This window comes from Bos indicus, chromosome X (genome assembly GCF_029378745.1).
Source record: "Bos indicus isolate NIAB-ARS_2022 breed Sahiwal x Tharparkar chromosome X, NIAB-ARS_B.indTharparkar_mat_pri_1.0, whole genome shotgun sequence".
NCBI lineage: Eukaryota > Metazoa > Chordata > Mammalia > Artiodactyla > Bovidae > Bos > Bos indicus.
In genome coordinates this window covers 20,191,773-20,198,019 of record NC_091789.1, presented here as the reverse complement: position 1 = coordinate 20,198,019, position 6,247 = coordinate 20,191,773, and positions in this window count along the sequence as shown.

Here is a 6,247-nt window from a genome sequence, read left to right as displayed (position 1 = left end):
TCAGTTCTACTGTCAATTGCTGATTTCCTTCTCTTGAGGCAAAAATCAATCTTTAAAAAGTTTGAATATCTGCATCTTTTATGAACTCTGTCCCACAGTGGCTGTTTGGCTCAAATGTCCACACAGACTGCAGCCCTGGCACGGACGCTTTCAGCAAGTGAACGACACAGTGTTTGAGGACAGCACACCAGAGGGCTTTTGGATGCTCCACTGGGTTCGCTGGAGAACTGTCCCAACAGCCTTTGGGAGAAGCACAAAGTGAAGCCGTCTCCTTGCTTGCACGTAAACCTCCCCAGAACCAGAAAGGGTCCGGCCAGCTAGCAGTGGCTTCCTTTCCAGATCCTGGATTCACTTCTTGGCCCTTGACCCTCCCAGAAAATGCTAAGAACTTTAGAGCGCCTGCAACATATATTTTCATCTCCTGCCCAGACCAGTGGAGGATACACTGAAATCCAGAGTGACACACTTTTTAAAGTTTCCTAACACCACCCATCATTCCCTGAGAACTTTGGAAGTATTCTGTATTTTTGTAAGAAAGGAAAATAATTTATTTTTTCCTCCATCTATTGTACTTTGGTTAAAGCAATTATTTTCCCCAGACGCCACCCCAAGCAGAAAGCTCCAGATGTTCTTAGGTCATAATGGGAGAATAGATTGCAAGTCCTAGTGTTTTCCAAGCTTGTGTCCTCTCCCAGCTTTTTCATTTGGGGCCCTGAGTTATTTTCTCTTACTCTGCTTTTCCTGATTGGGTTCCATCTTCTCTTACCTTCCAGAGGAAAAATTGGATTCATATCTTTACTGCCTACATCTCTGAACATCTTTGTCATAAAAGGTTTTTGATATAGATGAACTTATTTGCAAAGCAGAAAGAGAGACACAGATGTAGAGAACAAACATACAGATGCCAAAAAGAGAAGGCAAGGTTGGATAAATTGGGAGATTGGGACTGACATATACACACTAATGTGTATAAAATAGAAAGCTAATGAGAACCTACTGTATAGCACAGGGAACCCTACTCAATGCTCTGTGGTGACCTAAATGGGAAGGAAATCCAAAAAATAGGGGATATATGTATATGTACAGCTGATTCACTTTGCTGTACAGTAGAAACTGACACAGCAGTGTAAAGCAACTGTATTCCAATGAAATTTTTAAAATAAATAAAATTATAGTACTACCATTCTACCCACTCACTTGCCTAACCCAGATCACTGGGAATCATTGTACCACCCCTCACCCTCAACTCAATCACCACGTTTAGTCTCCAAGTCCTGTTGAATCTATGGAGCACCTGTGCATGTCTCCTGCATTTTTTCCCTCCTCTCCACTCTTGACATTTGTACAGTCCAGGCCATGCCCTCTTTCACTAGGCTAAGCCATCATCTCTGTGTCCACTCTTAGTCTGTCCAGATAATCCATCATTCCCATTGCAGCCACAATGAGAGCGAGCTTTCTAGAACCCAAATATGGTCATGTCTTCCACACACTGCCACTCCCTGGCCAGCGCGTGGGCATGGTGGCTTGGGAAAATTCCTGACAACAGTGAGTAATGTGGAAGCATTTGTTAAAGATAGGCTATCATCACAGAAATGGCAAGGCCTCCTTCCCCAGCCTCCTGACCCCTCTCAGGGCTGGGCATTTATCATCCGGACATTCCTCCATCCCAGTGCCATGTTGTCTGTATACCTGCTAGTCTACCCCACTGGACTGTGAACTCTGGATCTTGTGCAGTTCCGTACCCATAGCATCGTGCACAATGCCTGACACAGAGCAGACATTCAGAACTAAATAAAAACAAGCCCCTCTCCCTCAGAGGCAATGCGTTAGTTGCCTATTGCTGCCATGACAATTTACCACAAACACGAAGTGCAAGTGTTAGTCTCTCAGTCGTGTCTGCCTCTCTGCGATCCTATGGACTGCAGCCTGCCAGGTTCCTCTGTCTGTGGGATTCTCTAGGCAAGAATACTGGAGTGGGTTGCCATGCCCTCCTCCGGAGGAACCTCCTGAACCAAGGATCAAACCCGTGTCTCTTATGTCTCCTGCACTGGCAGGCGTACCCTTCACTACTGAGGCACCTGGGAAGCCCCACCACAAACAAAGCACCTTAAAACAACCCGCACTTGTCACCTTATGGTTCTGGAGGCCAGAAGTCTGACAGTCTCACTGGGCTCAAATCAAGGTGTCAGCAGGGCTGCCCTCCTTCCAGAAAATCTGGGGGAAACTGTTTCCTTCCCTTTTCCAACTTTTAGAGACTGCTTTCCTCTCTCTTTCAAACCAGCACTGAAGCATGTGTCTACCCCTGCTTCTGGTGTCACATGTGTTTTTCTGAACACAGCCAGGAGTGTTCTCTAATTCTGTGGGCCTATGGGATTGGACTGGACCCAACTGGACAATCCAGGATAACCTCCCCATCTCCAGGTTGGCTGATTAGCAATCTTAATTTCATCTACAACTGTAATTCTCTTTGCCATGTTACTATTCACAGGTTCCAGGCAAGTTAGGAAGTGAAATATTAGTGGGCTCAAATGTTTAAATATCAGCTTCTTGGTTCCCCTTAGAAAATGGATCTCTGATTGTTGGTCTCAATAAAGTGTTAAAAAACAATTGTGTAGTGCAGACAGGGGGTCTGATCACCATTATCTCACTTTCTCACACCAAACAAGCTCTCAGATGGGAAAAACAGGCAGCTTTCATTGTCTGACAGAAGTCCTCCGGATTTTTCAGATGCAAAAGCAGCTCACGTGCTTTTTGCCTAGTGCACATGGAAACGCAGCTGTATAGGAGATTCAAATGAAGAAAAAAATCATGTAATAAAGCCTTGTGACTCCCCAAGCAACCAAGAGTTGAATACTTGTCAAGCAATTTTGGTAGGATTAGTATTTAAACACATAGTGGACCACTTCAGTTCCAACAAATCTGGAGAAATTAAACCTTGTTTCCAAGAAGCGCTCACAGAGCTTTCAAAGTGTTTTTCCATCACTACAAAAAGAAAGAACTTGCACTGCTAAGCTGTCTCTTGAGTGGGACTCACACCATCAGACCACAGCAGTGGAAAACGAGCAGGACACCAGGGGCGGGGCTCCTGGACAGCAGGGCGGTGCTGCTCAAGGAGAGGGGCTCTTTCACTCAGTACACAGAATTGTCCAGAAACTGTCAGGTCTCACGGCAGTCAGGCTCCAGCCATGACAGCCCCAGCTAAGCCAGTTCTCAGAGTTCAGCCTTCACCGTGGCAACCGCTTGGGAACCCTCCAACTTGCAGAACTGGAGATTCGGAAGGAAAGTCGCTCACAGTAGAAGCATGGCCTGCAGAGAGTTTTCCCTATTTTATTCATGTAGCACCTCATCACAACACCTGGCGGAATACTCAAGCTCATTGTCAAGAGCCTTCTGAATCCTGGTCAAAACGTTTCCATGTACATCACTTCATCTGATCCCCCAATCAGATCTGGCAGCTACTTGGGCCTGGAATCATAACTCAGTACCTACCACAGTGTTGGCACACGACAGTAGCTCAGTAAGTGTTCACTGGATCCACGACCTGTCATATTTTATAAAGGAAGAAACAGGCTCGGAGAGGTTTAAGTAGCTTCCTCAGTGTGCCCAGTGGCAGGCAGGGCTGAAACCTGGCCATTCTGTTCTCCCATTCCACCATGCTGGCCTTCCAAACCCAACTCAGTAAAGGGTATGAGGATGTTTTGCTCCTTTTCAGCAAACTTTTGTTGAGCATCTACCCCAAACCAGAACTTCCCATTACTCTTCCCCTGTCCTCTGCCTGGCCAGTTCCTTCAAGCCCTGGTTTTAATATCAGCTCCTGAGCAAGGCCTCCTCGATGAGCCCTCCCACAGCCACCCAGCCCCTGCCTCCTCACCCAGTACCTCTCACCTGATTCCTGTTTGGTATTTATCCCAACCTCTAATTACTTGATGTGTATATTTGTTTATTTATGGTTGGCTTTCCCCAACTGGAAGTTCCATGAAGGCAGGAAGCCAGCTCAGACTTTCTGGTGACACTTAAGATGAGGGAGATGATGCCACTAAAACAAAAAGCCAACATGGTCTCAGGTGAATCCACAAATATGTTTAGAACAATGGACTCCTAGTGCGAGCATCTGAAATACAGGAAGGCAATGAGATTGTCAGTCTAGGGGCAGAAAGACTCAGGGGAGACACAGCAGTTTTTCTTTTCCAATAACTGAAGGCTGTGATCCCAAAGAGGACCATGGACGTGCCTCAGAGGGCTGGTGGGAGAGGGCTGAAGGGGAGGAAGTTGCAGGGACAGGTTTGGGTTCAAGGTGCTTCTCGTTATGAGTGCTGGGTACTTCCTGTCTTGCACACTCAGCTGTGAGTATAAGAGGGTTGCCTCCATCTATTTTCTTCCTCACTATATGTACCTGGTTATGGTTTCACTCAATATCTATTTGACTGAATGAATTTGTGTGGAAGTTACAGGTAGAGGCTGTCACTATTCACTGCCTGGAATGTTTCTCATCCTCACCTTGTCATCTGCTTGACCCTCTGCTTATTCTGTGGTCTAACCTTAAATATCTCATCATCAGGAAAAGCTTCCTTATCCCCCATGACCAAATGACAGTCCCGCTTAGAGCCTCCTGTACTTTTCCACCCTGTGATGACTGTATTTGGTGTTGTCTGCTACTTGAGGTACGTACTCCCCCACCAGAAGGCACTTGGTGTGTCTTGCCTGAATGATTCCCAGCAACACCATGAGATGGTCACTGGCATCCCCTGCTGTGAGGGCAGGGACCATTGCTGTTTGCTGCTATAGCCACCATGTGGGGCACAGTAAATACACAAATATTTCTTAAATGAATTAACTTTACAGCTAAGAAATTGCAAAAGCTTGGCAACAGTAAGCGGTCAATGTTACACTATAAGCAAGCAGCAGAGTCTAGATTTGAACTCAGGTCTGTGTAACTCCAGAGCCTGGGCTTTTTCTATCAATATTATACCAAACTCTGTGTGGGTTCACAGCCATTGTTTAGGACCTCATGCTCTGCCATCAAAGGTGGGCTCCTTAGTGAAAATATTGGCAGGCACACTGTGAAGGCATGGTGTTAGCCACGTTGCCTTGTCCATGGACTCAGAGATACAAGGGGGCACTTCACTAAGAATTCAAGAAATTTCCCAACCAGGGAACGTGTGTCTGGCAGCCAACAGTGCATCAAATGGAGGAACAGAGCTGAGACTTCATGCCCTACCCTGGCCTGATGACAAGTAAGTGGGGGGTGGGCAGCAGGACAGACATCTGTAATTGCCTTCATCATCCTTCTACTAATACTCAAGATGGAGTAGCCTGTCACCTGGCACTGGAGCTACTAGAGTAGCAGGGAAGAAATGTAGACTTTGGAGTCAAGACTGGATTTGAGTCCTGGCTCTGTCACTTACTAGCAGTGTATCAACCTCCTTCCAGCTAAGTTCCCTCATCAGTGAAAAGACAGTAATGGAATATACCCTCCCGGCATTATGAAGATTAAGTTAAAATGGAAATGAAAAAAATACCTCTCATACACATTGCCTAGACCTAAGCGGGCCCCCAAAATGCAAACTACTTAGTGACTGAATGACTATTTTTGTCATTCCCAGTTTATTGCAAGCCTCACACATCAACGCTGCATCATTTGTGTGAAGTACTTCCTATCAAGGGCTTTCTGATTAAGTCAAGGCTTTTACATCTTCATCTCCAAACACTTGTGCATTGAGTCAGATAAACAAATATACTTTCTCAAACTTAAGGTTTTATGTGTGAATTAGAAAACATGAGTTGGTTGAAGAAACAAGCCTGTGCTGTGGAGGCCACCACCTGGGCCCCTCAAGGACCATGAGCAAGGGAGCTGGAGTGGGTGGCACCAAAAGACAATCATGGTGTGGTTGGTGCCATTACCGGACTAGGCGAAGTGACTGTCAGCAAACCCCAACCTAGAGAACTTCTTACACACAATAAGCAAGACCTGTCTTTAACTTGGAAAAGGACTATTTGTGTGATTGTACTCTCAACCCAACTTGGAACTACCTTACCTAACTTTTTACAGAATTTACTCTCCCCACATAATGGAAGTTAACATGTTCATGACATTATCCATTACCGAGCTAACAGGCTACAAATCAATATAACAGAATTCAACTGCTTTGAATCATATTTCTTAAATGGTCCAACTGTGCCCATGAGCAAACACATCCAGCCTTACACATAAGCACCAAAAATGTGCCACCCCATAAGTTATGTTCTG